This window comes from Centruroides sculpturatus, unplaced genomic scaffold (assembly GCF_000671375.1).
Source record: "Centruroides sculpturatus isolate CEXI.00-Female unplaced genomic scaffold, Cexi_2.0 scaffold562, whole genome shotgun sequence".
NCBI lineage: Eukaryota > Metazoa > Arthropoda > Arachnida > Scorpiones > Buthidae > Centruroides > Centruroides sculpturatus.
Window position 1 is genome coordinate 266,183 of NW_019384698.1, and position 15,470 is coordinate 281,652.

A 15,470-nucleotide genomic window follows, 5' to 3' on the forward strand; every position below is an offset into this window, starting at 1 on the left:
AACCCCATGCGGGTATAAGTCCCATGGGTGCCCCTTCGGTGGCTTCTTCTCTGCCGATCCACATCCGAAAAGAGTAGTCTAACCTGTTTCTACACAAGTAAAATAACATCAAAGTCTCTGTTTTTTCCCTACCTTTTCTCCCCCTCGACCCCCCACCTTTACTCGTTACGACTCCTTTAATTATAACAGTAACTTTACGGTTGTTGGACGGGTTTTGAAAGCTATAAAAAATACAAAAAAAAAAACTAAGGCCAAATTACAAAGTGTCAAATGGACGATTTATACAAGAATTCGGTCGTAACCATAAAAAAGAAGAAAAAAAATTTGACGTCAGATTTGAAACAATCAGAAGCAATTCTGAACAGCAGAATAGCTGGCTTGATGGGAAATATTTGCTGCCCAAATGGACAGGACAAACTTCTCTTGTATGTCTTGACTGTCTGAACGTTCCCCATATAACCAAGAGGTGAAGAAGAAATAGAAGGTAAGGAAAAAAAAAAGAAAAAAAAAAAAAGGCAATTACATCTCACTCGGGATTTGTCCCCGCCAGTGGGGATGAAATCAAATCAGTAGCTGTGCCATTGCGAATGTAGTGCTGCATACCAATACATACCAGAATTAGATTTTTTTTTCTTATTTTATTCTCCCTCTCTGACACGTGATGTGCCAATATTGTGCCTTTGAAAACACTACTTATTGCATAAATGAAAGTATATATATGTGTGTGTGTGTGTGTTGTTGCGCATTTTTCTTGAGTAAATTCCATTTCCTGATGGAGTTCTTGGTGCTGATGTTTTCACGCAATACTTTTAATCTTCCCCTCCAAAATAAGATTTGGGGGAAGATTAATTGTGGTTGGCCCTAATTTTTACCTTTTAAAATTTATTACAAGGTTTAAATATGAGGATAAATAGAGAAGAGCCTACGAAGTACCTTCTATGCTCTTCAGTAATCCTTAAATATACAAATTTATCCCTACAAAGTTAAGTATACTTTGGGCTTCAGCAATGCCAATTGGGCTCAAAATACGAGCAATTTTCACTAAAATATTAAATTTTATATTTTTCGTTACACTTCACAGGTTGCAACGAGGAGGGAACTTCACAGAAATCACGAAAAAAGAAATCAAAATTAGGCCCTACACTAAATTGAGGTAATGTACCTAATTAAGGACACATCCTTAATTGTTATAATTGCGTCATTACCGATTTTTGTGTCCGGAACAAGAGAAGCAATTACAATTAGGGGGAAAGAAGGGAATTTTTTTTTTCTTTGTATGGGTATGAAACACGAGAGGATCCACTTGATCCAAGTGAAAGTTGCAAAACTCTAGTTGGCAAAATTAGTGTAGTTGGCTCCGCTATCAAGATAGAAATTGGGCGTATAGAGCACGTGTAAAGGAAACTTGGAGGAGCAAAAGGGGGAGGAAAGACGGTTCATTACGGTTCACGTGACAAAAGATGAGAGGATTTTCTAGTCACGCCGGTTGTTCGTAGATTGATAAATACAGTTAGCGTAATTAAAATGGGTGGGTGGTCATTGTAAAATGGAGATTAGGAAACTGAAGCAACGACTCTTCACGCACGTACGTGGCTATTTGCGGCTTTGTTGTAATTAGAGATCTTAATGCCTATCTTCAGTTTGATTAAGTTTGTTTGCCGAAGTGAGAGACACAAAAGTATAGAAAATTAAGCGATACACTTTGACACTAGTTAAATTTATTTAAATTACCATTGCCTTTTTGCATACCTGCCAAACTTTTAATGGGAGGGTGACGAATTTCTAGAAAATAAAGCCGAAAATCCGATTATTAAACACAGTCTACGGCTCGTCCCCCTTCTGAAAAACCGCATTTTATGTGTTTTGGTCCACCCTCCGTTGCGGAAAACTTACCAAATGTAAAAAGACACGCTTCAGAGTTCGAACGGTCTTCCTTTTTTTCTGAAATGGATACGATTTTATAACCCACACTCGAAAGTTGGAGCGATACTTATTGAAGGGGGGCACGTTTATGGACGAATGCAGCGGTTGTTTTTAACATTTGTAACTTTATGTGTTACGTTTTAGATAAAGTAAACCTCGTGCGAGTGAGTTTCTTAGAATAAAGGATCTAAATTAATTTTTTTATTATAATTCAGCGTTAATTGTAAAATCACTGGATATAGAGATCGTATTAGTGAAGGAAGGGTAATTTATAAGAAATATGGTTTAAAACTGGTTATATTTTTTTAAAAAATAAAGAAAATGTGTTGGTTTTTTTCTTAGTTTCTTGTATCATGACAGAATATTTGTCTGCTTTGACGGGCGAGAAAACAACAGAGCGCTAGGTTTTCCAATGTCAGCGTATGGCCTGTAGTCTCGTGTCTCTGGCTGTGTGCCAGATCTTAGTAATTGACCGCCGACGGGTGCCAGTTGCCAGTTGGGAAAAAGACTCCCTTCTGTCTCCTGTACAACTCAATGCATTCTGCAAATGTGGACAATATTCTGTCACATAGATTTAATATAAGCAACCCTCTTATAAATATCCCAAGCTGAATACATCCGTGAAGAACATCATCGTTCCACTTTTACCAATAGTGAAGCGTACGTCTTGTAGATCTGGCGGTAATTAACGCTTGAAATTCTTCGAGAAATGGCGCGAATGGTGTAAAATTGGGCACTTTTAGAACCGTTCAACTTGTTGTTTATGAAGATTACAAGCGTAAAAAGCCCATTTCCGGTGAGTTCTATCAAATTTCTTGAATAAAATGGGCACGATTCCAATATTAGAACGTAAAAAAGTAAACTGTAGAAAGTAATGTTAATTACGGGGGATGTTTTTTATAAGTGACGTCCTCGTGCGACCACACACGAGATTTTAACACGAAAAAACAGACTTTATGTGGATAAATGAGTACAGAAAAAGTACTTACTGCATTAAAATTAATTCTTTACAAGTTGGCGAAGATAGTTGAGTGAAACGAACTCATTGTATGTGACAATACACGAAGGTTATGTGACAGGCTATGGTAGGATACAACCAACCCACAACCGTTTATCTTCAGGTAACAAATTTCTCTGCTGGTCCCGTCGACAGTTGGGTGGACATCCCATGTTGATGAATTGACTCACATTTGGTCACTAGAGAATATGCCAGATTTTCCAGGAGTAAAGACAGCGTAATGTATAGTTAGAAGGACAGAAATTACTAATGTTTTTGTGGTGATTTAAAGGAAAATTTCATCATAAAAGTTAATCATATCACATTCCTTCTTCCGTTTCGTGTCGTTGCCAATGTCCAGTTAAGTAAATTGGATCGACGCCCTGTCCACCACCGCCCTGTACACACCCATCACTATTACTCTATAACAGATGGGTAAACCGATCAATGGGGAGTAAAAATACCCAAAAAGTTGAAGGAAAAAAATGTATTTTCTTTTTTTTTTTCTACACAACACAGCCATCAACAGGCATTTATTGTTAATAATAAATTATCTATAGTGTCGGGGGGTACGGTACTTGTTGTGTGACGAAAAATATCGAGTTACTCTACAACTTCTCATTGGAAAGTGCATCCTACCCATCGGCTTAAGGCATCCAATTTCACCCACTTCATAATAGGAAACGGATCTTGATGGCAGCTCAACTAAACAAAGATGATTAACGTCTATCCCGCAGGATATATCGGGATTCTACCTTCCTCGCTTGACTAACAGTCTGTCACCTTCCGTCATCAGACATATTCAACAATCCTAGTTTGTTATGAATGCTGGCAACTGTTGTGGTGATGTCTATTGATCCGGTGCATCCTCTATCGATAAAAGTTAATTTCGCTGCCTAAAAAAACACTAAAATATACCCCAACTTTGACTCCATTTTAAATGAATTCCATCTGAATTAATCTTGATAAGTATCAGCTTATGACAGCTTCCATCTTGTTCGTTGGAGCATTACTCCAGATTATCAACTTAAATTTTAATGTTTCCGCGAATAAATCGTACGTAAAGGTTTGTAATTACTATTCTCTCATACTTTACTTTTGTTTTATTATAAATTTATAAAAGAAATAAAATAGAAGGAAGAGAAAAATTACAGATTACAGATCGTTGGTTTAGGAGCGCTCGCAACTGTTGTTCTGATCTTATTGATTTATACGCATCTCCTGCCAATAAAGTTAGGTCATATAAAGGTTTTTATATAAAATAATAATAAAAATCGCTTCGAATTTAAATTTTCTTTTGGAATTTTCACCAGACTATAAATTAAATTCGAATTAATCCTGTTAAGTATCAGCTTACGAAACTTTCTGTCTAGTTTAATGGAGAATTACCCAGATTATCACCTTAAATTTTAATGTATTTTGGAGTAGAACACTTGTAAGACTTATAATTATTCTTTTACCATGTTTTTCTTTCATTTATTTATGAATATACAAGTAAAAAGCATTATAAGTCACGAATGCTGTTGTGCTGATTTCGATTCGGAGCATCTTATAGGGGGGAATGTCTAATTCAAGACGATTTTACGCAAAAAATACACCCCAAATTTACTAAATTACATACAATTTTTATCTTCCAAATATTAAGAAAGCGTATGAATTAATTGTATTTAATCTTGATAAGTATCATCTTATGACAGCTTCCATATTGTTCGCTGGAGCATTATCACCTTAAATTTTAATGTATCTTGGAGTAGATCGTATATAAGATTTATAATTACTCTTCAAATGATGTTTCTCTTTATTTGAAGCGCAAATAGACGGAGAAAAAAACAAAATTTAAAGAAAGAGAAAAATTACAGATTGTTAATAACTCGCAAACACGAACTGCTTCAGGCATTGACTGGAAGGCAAATGCAATCAAATGAAGTTGATTTTAGTTATGAATGTTTCATGAAGGCAACTTAATTAATGACATCTCCAAACGTCGACGTTGATAACTTCAACTGTCTGATTTTGTCCCAAGATAATCAAGTATAGTATTGCAGAGCATCTACTGTATATGATTTTTGATCTTATCTGCATCACTAACTGTTATACAAAACTAGGTAAGATGATGATCATCCCGAAGTGATGCCGTAAATTTTCAGTCATTACTTTATGTAAAATGACCATATTCATGAATGGAGAAAGGTTATGGTGGCAATTTTAAACGGATGATTAGCATTATAATGGATTCTAATTAATAGACAGATCGAAGAAGATTATGGATGCAGAAATTCCATAATAAATTTTCAAAATGAAATAAACTTAAAATGGATAATTCTATATTTGTTATGGTTTATTAATAATCGAAACTAAACAACTGTCAGATCGAGTGGTAATATATCAAAGACCCCACCTTATGGTAGTAATATAGTTATGGTTACAATTTAAACTTATGTTTTATAATGGCCTTTATAGACGTTATCAGAACCATACTCACATATCATTCCTTCAACGTTCCTCATCCCATATTCATCCAGTTTTTATTCAAATGTTCCTCACGCAGAATTCTCGTGGAATTATTTCAACTCTCCCAGAATAATTGTTCACGTAATACTTAGTCCAACAGTTATTTAAACATTCCTGTAATCAATAACTGGGAAAATTCGAGTAGAAATTATCCAAATCCTCTTATACAGTTATTGAGGCTTCCCTCACACAGCAGCTAGTAACAGTTTTCATTCAACAGAAGTTAATCATGAAAACGTTAAACTTCCCTCATATAACAGATACCGAAACTTCTCACAATAAATAGTTTTTCTTACTGAAACTCCTTCACAAAAATTACTAAAACTTTCCTCATTAATCAACCTCACATAATACCGAAATTTCCCTCACGTAACAGATATCAGAACTTCTCTTCTCCCACTCTAAAGAGCTTCTTTCATTGAAATTCCCTCATACATACCTCTTCCCTCAACAAACTTTCCTCATATAAAATTTACAGAAACTTCCCCTCATACAACAGTTATTGGAACTTCCTCATACCTCTCAGATACTATACGAATCCACGAAAACGTTTCAAAATCTCATTGAGAGAGCACCACAAAGAGCTCATTGAAAACCCTGGTTTGTTAGAGTAATGAACTTTTTTCCGTAAGGTTAAAGAGTAGAGAATATCCTTCAAGCGAACAAGCTAAACTGGCTCATTTCCATCCTTAATTTAATAACATCGAACAAGTAAAACTTCTATATCTACGTTTTAATATCGTATAATTGATGGCATCATTACATAGCAGACAATAGACGATGTGCCCTTGTAAACGATAATTACTCGACAGTAAGAAAAATTCACAAACATATTAATTAACTGAATGAATTTAATATTTTAATAAGCCAATTATTATTATTATTCGTAATTTTTAAAATAAATTCTTACAATAGTTTTCAAATATTCTTTTTCATTTCTTAACAATGGGATGAATACTTTAATGGGGATAAGTCCAAATTTTTCAAATTATTCTTACATAAATATACATTCTTTTGAAAAAAAAAGAATGCTTAAAATCGATTTTATGATGATTAATTTACTAAATTTAATTACTTTTTACTCGTAAATTTTATTATTTATGGCTTTAGAATGATGCACGTTCATTTTTATCCTCATCCTTTCCTCTCAACTTAAAGATGAGGAGGAAGAATTGATCAAAGAAGATAAAGTTTAAATGATGCACGCTGGTAAGAAAATTCTGAAATTTTTACTTAATATTTTCATATAAGAAGCGTTTAACAATAAAGGTCAAAGGTTAAGACTCAAATTTCTTTAACCTTTCATCTTACATAACATGGATTCTAATTAATAGTATGTATGGGAATTGTATGGGAAGTTCGCACCTATTTAAGTGTTAAGAAACGAGAAAAGTAACATTTTTTACTTTAGAAACAGGAAACAAAACTAAAATTTCCATTTCACAAACAGGAAATAAGCAGAAGCACGTTTCTCCTTCATCAAACAACGAGAGAAAACTAACATTTTTGCATTTCAAACATAAAATAAAACACATTTTCACTCCTCATCTTCGAGAGTATATAGAAAATGAAAATTTTACCATCCCAATCACAAAAGCAGATCAAAATTTCACTTCACAAACAGAAGAAAAAGAACTTAAAACTTTTCAGTTTTTAAAGCAAATAAGAACGTCGAGAGAAGTGTTACATCAACACCTCCCATAGATCATTACATATAAATGAAAAACATAAATCTATGTAACATTTTACTTAAAATTATGACATTTAAGCTTTACACATCTCTTCAGAAAGACGAGAAAAGAAGAAGAAAAAAAAAGAAGTGATTCATATTTGATGTGTTAAAACAGCTTTCATTTTATTTGTTTGAAAAGTAAGAAAACAATTTTTACAAAGAGTTTGGGGAGGGGGGAAGCAAAAACCAATTGAATTGCTAACATTTCGAAAGGGATGTACATAACATCTGCAACCTTTCATGAATATTTGAAGGCATTTTAAAGGAATGACTTTAACTTAGTAAATTACTTTAAAGTCCTGTAGATGTTGGCATTCAATTTTCTTCCAAACTCTAAGCGAAGATTATGCTAATCCAGTAAAAATGATTTACAGAATAACCAACAACCCTCCTTTATATATACAGCAATTGGTATAGTTATTTACAAGATATGATTTTTTTTTCCTGTTTCTTTCTCTTACTTCTATTTTCTTTACTTTTCATTTTTATACTTGACTTATTTTATTTATATTCAACGTTTTGGAAATTTATTTCTGTTTATAGAGTGCCTTTCGAAATGCGTAAGTCGATATTTCTTCCTTTGAAATGTTTCTCTGAAGTCAACTTAAATATACACAGAATATGAAGAAAAAATTTCATTTGCTTCCTGTCATAATCCTTATTTTTTCCCATCGAAATATTGGAAAATTTTTATAAGAGTTTGCACTTTTTCTTCCTTAGTTTTGTGGCAATAGAAAATTTCCATGTCCCGATTCCACTTCTTAACTTCTATTCATTTTCTAATTTCTATTTCTTATTCCATTGCTTATCCATCGTTCTTCCAATCTTCTATTTTATTGTTTATATTTAATTTTTACTTCTGTTCTTCTATATTTGCTTTCTACCAGTATATAACGATTTCTATTCTCTTCTATTACGTATTTTTTAATTTTTTAAAAGTTTATTACTTTCATTTTCTAATTCCTGTTTATTTATTAAATTTTATATTTTAACTTTTACTTTCCAAATTCCTATTCATACTTTTTATTTTGTAGATTTTTCCTNCAATTAAAACATAATTATGTTTTCATATATAAAAGAAATTTCTGAGCATTTCATTAAAGAAACAACACAAATTTCAATATTAAGTAGCAAATCTTAAATTGATTTTCTGATTAAATTTCATGCGTTAGAAGCAAATTGACATTAAATTTTCACAACGAATAACATCAAAACGACAATTAAATGTATTTCTTTATCAACGTAAAAAGTTTATTTTCCTTTTCTATTTATTTTATATGATGAATTTTATCAATACAAATAACAGCAAACAGAAGAAGTTGGAAGATTTGTGACTTGGGAGTTGGTCTTCCATTTTCTACTTCTCCAACTCAATCTGTTGTGTTTCCAAGAGAGAAATATCATTTTCCCAAAGAAGCAATGCTTGTTTTTCTTACAATAATATGTATTTTATTGATTTAAAGTCCTAATTTACAACAGAAACTATTAGTTAATTCACGTTAACCTCTTTAAAAATTCATGTGTAAGATGATTCGATTAAGCATCAAATCAAGTAAATTCTTCCAGGTTTTTTTGAATTTAAAAGTGAATTCAATAGATTAAAATGAAGCTGATAGTGTTTCAATGCAGAAATACTAAAGGATAATTTTAAAATTCTTTCACGTTTTCAGTAAGGTGTGAAGTAAATAAGATTCCACCATACAAAAAAAAAGAAAAAAATAAGGGATGATAGAGGACTAGAGATGAATTTAGAGAGAATTTTAGGCTATATGAGGCTTTAAATTATACATTTTTATACGAATTTATCAATAAAATTAAGTTTTATTTAATATTTTACACCATTAATTCTATGGCAAATCAATCATAATAGCCGGAATTGTATCACTTCTGATAACAATTTAAATAGATTAAAAAGTAAAATTAAGGTTGAAATTTGGTATTCTATGATTTTAGGCTTTATAATGCTATAAATAATACGAAAAATTAACAATTAATAATAGATTTTACACCATAATTTAATCAGGATAATCACACTTTCATCTGTATCACTTTAAATATATTAAAGCATAAAATTAAAGCCAAAAAGTTGGGATTTTGGCCTTTTAATTAATTTTAAACTTAGAAGGTTTTAAATTATAAAAAAAGTAAACAAATTCCGGCCAAAAATACTCATAAAATTAACTTAAGTGAGTAAGAAAATCAGCAGAATCACAGATTAAATTCTCATTGAAAACAGAGAAAATTAAATTCCTTACACAAACAAAACCTATAGTTTATATATTTTTATATATCAATTAAATATCATTTACTAATTAAAATTAAATTTTTTAATAAGAATTAATAATATTAATCACCATGGAGAGAAAAAGAGGAGGAAGCTCATCACCCTTGGCACTATAATCCATCCTTTTGTAACCATAGCAACGGGATGGTGCTGCTTCTGCTTCTCCATTCATCCTAATTCCATTACACGCTTATTTAAGTCGAAACACCTTCCGTAAGCCTAACTAAATTTACTTCACGGGTCACACCGACTAAGGTTTGGAACCATCACGATGTGTTGCAGACTCCTTAATGATGCTCTCATTAAAATACGCACTCCCTCCCCCCTGTTAGTTTAAGCAAAGTGGATAGCACTTCATTATGTCGCCATAGCTTCCAATATGGTAAACAGCTGTCTTTGTAACAGCTATAAAAATCTACAAGAACGCCTCTTACACCCTCCGTATAACGTTTTGATTACCTCCCCCCCGATTTAAGCACTTAAGCGGGGAGTTTCGAAGTAGAATATACACCGTTTTCAATTACACACCAGTATAGATGATTCAATAATTCGGCTTCTATCCCGCATATAATAACGTTCTGATAACCCTTTATAATATATGGCGCATTAAGGAGGTGATAGAACCCTTTTATTAAGGAAGATTTTATATAATAAGCTATACAGTACACGTTTAAAATAAGGCATTAAAAATAGGCTAAAATTCGAATATAAGGCGTGTAAAATTTTGAACCAATTCAATAATATGTGTATATCGATAACACAGGTCATCCATATCAAGTACAGTACACTTACTACTACAATTAAATGAGTAATTAATTAAATTCGCGCATCATCACCATCAGCATTCGCATCGTCAATATGGAATTTAAAAGGTTATGAAGGTAACTGATATTAGGGAAAGCTCAATTTTTAAAGGGTTTGTTACATAAGGGTAAGTCGTAGAGGGGTTCTGGTCAAGTGTTCACACGATTAGGGTGATTTGTATTAAGGTAAGCTTTAAGTCTTAAGAGGTAGGTTTTATTTGGTGGGATAAGGCAAAGCAACACGTGGGCGATCTGCCTACTGCGAGGACTTTATAGTTATGGATAAAAAGAAAAAAATCCACGTTGGTGAGGTGCGAACCCGCGACCAACTACCAGAAGTCGTATAGGAGTATGTTCGTATGATTAAGATAAGTCGTAGAGGAATAAGGTAAAAAGTGAGGGGGTGAGTTCATGTATTTAAGGTAAGTCCTTAAAGCTCAAAACGCAATAGGGGTTCGAGAGAAGGAAAAAAAAATAAAAAATAAAATAAACTTCTATCGTTTACCAAAACTTTTAAAAGGAAGAAAAAAGAAAGAAAGGACAAGCGAATGGAAAAAGCCAAGTTGTAAAACTGAACGACAGACAACCCCATGCGGGTATAAGTCCCATGGGTGCCCCTTCGGTGGCTTCTTCTCTGCCGATCCACATCCGAAAAGAGTAGTCTAACCTGTTTCTACACAAGTAAAATAACATCAAAGTCTCTGTTTTTTCCCTACCTTTTCTCTCCCTCGACCCCCCACCTTTACTCGTTACGACTCCTTTAATTATAACAGTAACTTTACGGTTGTTGGACGGGTTTTGAAAGCTATAAAAAATACAAAAAAAAAAAACTAAGGCCAAATTACAAAGTGTCAAATGGACGATTTATACAAGAATTCGGTCGTAACCATAAAAAAGAAGAAAAAAAATTTGACGTCAGATTTGAAACAATCAGAAGCAATTCTGAACAGCAGAATAGCTGGCTTGATGGGAAATATTTGCTGCCCAAATGGACAGGACAAACTTCTCTTGTATGTCTTGACTGTCTGAACGTTCCCCATATAACCAAGAGGTGAAGAAGAAATAGAAGGTAAGGAAAAAAAAAAGAAAAAAAAAAAAAGGCAATTACATCTCACTCGGGATTTGTCCCCGCCAGTGGGGATGAAATCAAATCAGTAGCTGTGCCATTGCGAATGTAGTGCTGCATACCAATACATACCAGAATTAGATTTTTTTTTCTTATTTTATTCTCCCTCTCTGACACGTGATGTGCCAATATTGTGCCTTTGAAAACACTACTTATTGCATAAATGAAAGTATATATATGTGTGTGTGTGTGTGTTGTTGCGCATTTTTCTTAAGTAAATTCCATTTCCTGATGGAGTTCTTGGTGCTGATGTTTTCACTCAATACTTCTAATCTTCCCCTCCAAAATAAGATTTGGGGGGAAGATTAATTATGGTTGGCCCTAATTTTTACCTTTTAAAATTTATTACAAGGTTTAAATATGAGGATAAATAGAGAAGAGCCTACGAAGTACCTTCTATGCTCTTCAGTAATCCTTAAATATACAAATTTATCCCTACAAAGTTAAGTATACTTTGGGCTTCAGCAATGCCAATTGGGCTCAAAATACGAGCAATTTTCACTAAAATATTAAATTTTATATTTTTCGTTACACTTCACAGGTTGCAACGAGGAGGGAACTTCACAGAAATCACGAAAAAAGAAATCAAAATTAGGCCCTACACTAAATTGAGGTAATGTACCTAATTAAGGACACATCCTTAATTGTTATAATTGCGTCATTACCGATTTTTGTGTCCGGAACAAGAGAAGCAATTACAATTAGGGGGAAAGAAGGGAATTTTTTTTTTCTTTGTATGGGTATGAAACACGAGAGGATCCACTTGATCCAAGTGAAAGTTGCAAAACTCTAGTTGGCAAAATTAGTGTAGTTGGCTCCGCTATCAAGATAGAAATTGGGCGTATAGAGCACGTGTAAAGGAAACTTGGAGGAGCAAAAGGGGGAGGAAAGACGGTTCATTACGGTTCACGTGACAAAAGATGAGAGGATTTTCTAGTCACGCCGGTTGTTCGTAGATTGATAAATACAGTTAGCGTAATTAAAATGGGTGGGTGGTCATTGTAAAATGGAGATTAGGAAACTGAAGCAACGACTCTTCACGCACGTACGTGGCTATTTGCGGCTTTGTTGTAATTAGAGATCTTAATGCCTATCTTCAGTTTGATTAAGTTTGTTTGCCGAAGTGAGAGACACAAAAGTATAGAAAATTAAGCGATACACTTTGACACTAGTTAAATTTATTTAAATTACCATTGCCTTTTTGCATACCTGCCAAACTTTTAATGGGAGGGTGACGAATTTCTAGAAAATAAAGCCGAAAATCCGATTATTAAACACAGTCTACGGCTCGTCCCCCTTCTGAAAAACCGCATTTTATGTGTTTTGGTCCACCCTCCGTTGCGGAAAACTTACCAAATGTAAAAAGACACGCTTCAGAGTTCGAACGGTCTTCCTTTTTTTCTGAAATGGATACGATTTTATAACCCACACTCGAAAGTTGGAGCGATACTTATTGAAGGGGGGCACGTTTATGGACGAATGCAGCGGTTGTTTTTAACATTTGTAACTTTATGTGTTACGTTTTAGATAAAGTAAACCTCGTGCGAGTAAGTTTCTTAGAATAAAGGATCTAAATTAATTTTTTTATTATAATTCAGCGTTAATTGTAAAATCACTGGATATAGAGATCGTATTAGTGAAGGAAGGGTAATTTATAAGAAATATGGTTTAAAACTGGTTATATTTTTTTAAAAAATAAAGAAAATGTGTTGGTTTTTTTCTTAGTTTCTTGTATCATGACAGAATATTTGTCTGCTTTGACGGGCGAGAAAACAACAGAGCGCTAGGTTTTCCAATGTCAGCGTATGGCCTGTAGTCTCGTGTCTCTGGCTGTGTGCCAGATCTTAGTAATTGACCGCCGACGGGTGCCAGTTGCCAGTTGGGAAAAAGACTCCCTTCTGTCTCCTGTACAACTCAATGCATTCTGCAAATGTGGACAATATTCTGTCACATAGATTTAATATAAGCAACCCTCTTATAAATATCCCAAGCTGAATACATCCGTGAAGAACATCATCGTTCCACTTTTACCAACAGTGAAGCGTACGTCTTGTAGATCTGGCGGTAATTAACGCTTGAAATTCTTCGAGAAATGGCGCGAATGGTGTAAAATTGGGCACTTTTAGAACCGTTCAACTTGTTGTTTATGAAGATTACAAGCGTAAAAAGCCCATTTCCGGTGAGTTCTATCAAATTTCTTGAATAAAATGGGCACGATTCCAATATTAGAACGTAAAAAAGTAAACTGTAGAAAGTAATGTTAATTACGGGGGATGTTTTTTATAAGTGACGTCCTCGTGCGACCACACACGAGATTTTAACACGAAAAAACAGACTTTATGTGGATAAATGAGTACAGAAAAAGTACTTACTGCATTAAAATTAATTCTTTACAAGTTGGCGAAGATAGTTGAGTGAAACGAACTCATTGTATGTGACAATACACGAAGGTTATGTGACAGGCTATGGTAGGATACAACCAACCCACAACCGTTTATCTTCAGGTAACAAATTTCTCTGCTGGTCCCGTCGACAGTTGGGTGGACATCCCATGTTGATGAATTGACTCACATTTGGTCACTAGAGAATATGCCAGATTTTCCAGGAGTAAAGACAGCGTAATGTATAGTTAGAAGGACAGAAATTACTAATGTTTTTGTGGTGATTTAAAGGAAAATTTCATCATAAAAGTTAATCATATCACATTCCTTCTTCCGTTTCGTGTCGTTGCCAATGTCCAGTTAAGTAAATTGGATCGACGCCCTGTCCACCACCGCCCTGTACACACCCATCACTATTACTCTATAACAGATGGGTAAACCGATCAATGGGGAGTAAAAATACCCAAAAAGTTGAAGGAAAAAAATGTATTTTCTTTTTTTTTTCTACACAACACAGCCATCAACAGGCATTTATTGTTAATAATAAATTATCTATAGTGTCGGGGGGTACGGTACTTGTTGTGTGACGAAAAATATCGAGTTACTCTACAACTTCTCATTGGAAAGTGCATCCTACCCATCGGCTTAAGGCATCCAATTTCACCCACTTCATAATAGGAAACGGATCTTGATGGCAGCTCAACTAAACAAAGATGATTAACGTCTATCCCGCAGGATATATCGGGATTCTACCTTCCTCGCTTGACTAACAGTCTGTCACCTTCCGTCATCAGACATATTCAACAATCCTAGTTTGTTATGAATGCTGGCAACTGTTGTGGTGATGTCTATTGATCCGGTGCATCCTCTATCGATAAAAGTTAATTTCGCTGCCTAAAAAAACACTAAAATATACCCCAACTTTGACTCCATTTTAAATGAATTCCATCTGAATTAATCTTGATAAGTATCAGCTTATGACAGCTTCCATCTTGTTCGTTGGAGCATTACTCCAGATTATCAACTTAAATTTTAATGTTTCCGCGAATAAATCGTACGTAAAGGTTTGTAATTACTATTCTCTCATACTTTACTTTTGTTTTATTATAAATTTATAAAAGAAATAAAATAGAAGGAAGAGAAAAATTACAGATTACAGATCGTTGGTTTAGGAGCGCTCGCAACTGTTGTTCTGATCTTATTGATTTATACGCATCTCCTGCCAATAAAGTTAGGTCATATAAAGGTTTTTATATAAAATAATAATAAAAATCGCTTCGAATTTAAATTTTCTTTTGGAATTTTCACCAGACTATAAATTAAATTCGAATTAATCCTGTTAAGTATCAGCTTACGAAACTTTCTGTCTAGTTTAATGGAGAATTACCCAGATTATCACCTTAAATTTTAATGTATTTTGGAGTAGAACACTTGTAAGACTTATAATTATTCTTTTACCATGTTTTTCTTTCATTTATTTATGAATATACAAGTAAAAAGCATTATAAGTCACGAATGCTGTTGTGCTGATTTCGATTCGGAGCATCTTATAGGGGGGAATGTCTAATTCAAGACGATTTTACGCAAAAAATACACCCCAAATTTACTAAATTACATACAATTTTTATCTTCCAAATATTAAGAAAGCGTATGAATTAATTGTATTTAATCTTGATAAGTATCAACTTATGACTAAAAATACCCAAAAAGTTG

The 15,470-nt window shown here is 33.6% G+C and overlaps 1 protein-coding gene across 2 annotated transcripts in view; it reads right to left on the minus strand.

Moving 5' to 3' along the window:
- LOC111627488 overlaps positions 1-15,470 on the minus strand; it is an 89,820-nt gene that overhangs the window by 61,387 nt on the left and 12,963 nt on the right. Inside the window, exon 1 of one of the 2 annotated variants that reach the window (XM_023371064.1) lies at positions 2,913-3,049. The exons of the other annotated variant lie outside the window; for it this stretch is intronic. The gene's annotated coding sequence lies outside the window, so the exon portion shown is untranslated. Of the gene's footprint in view, positions 1-2,912; positions 3,050-15,470 lie in introns of those variants that run through there. 2 annotated transcript variants of the gene reach the window in all.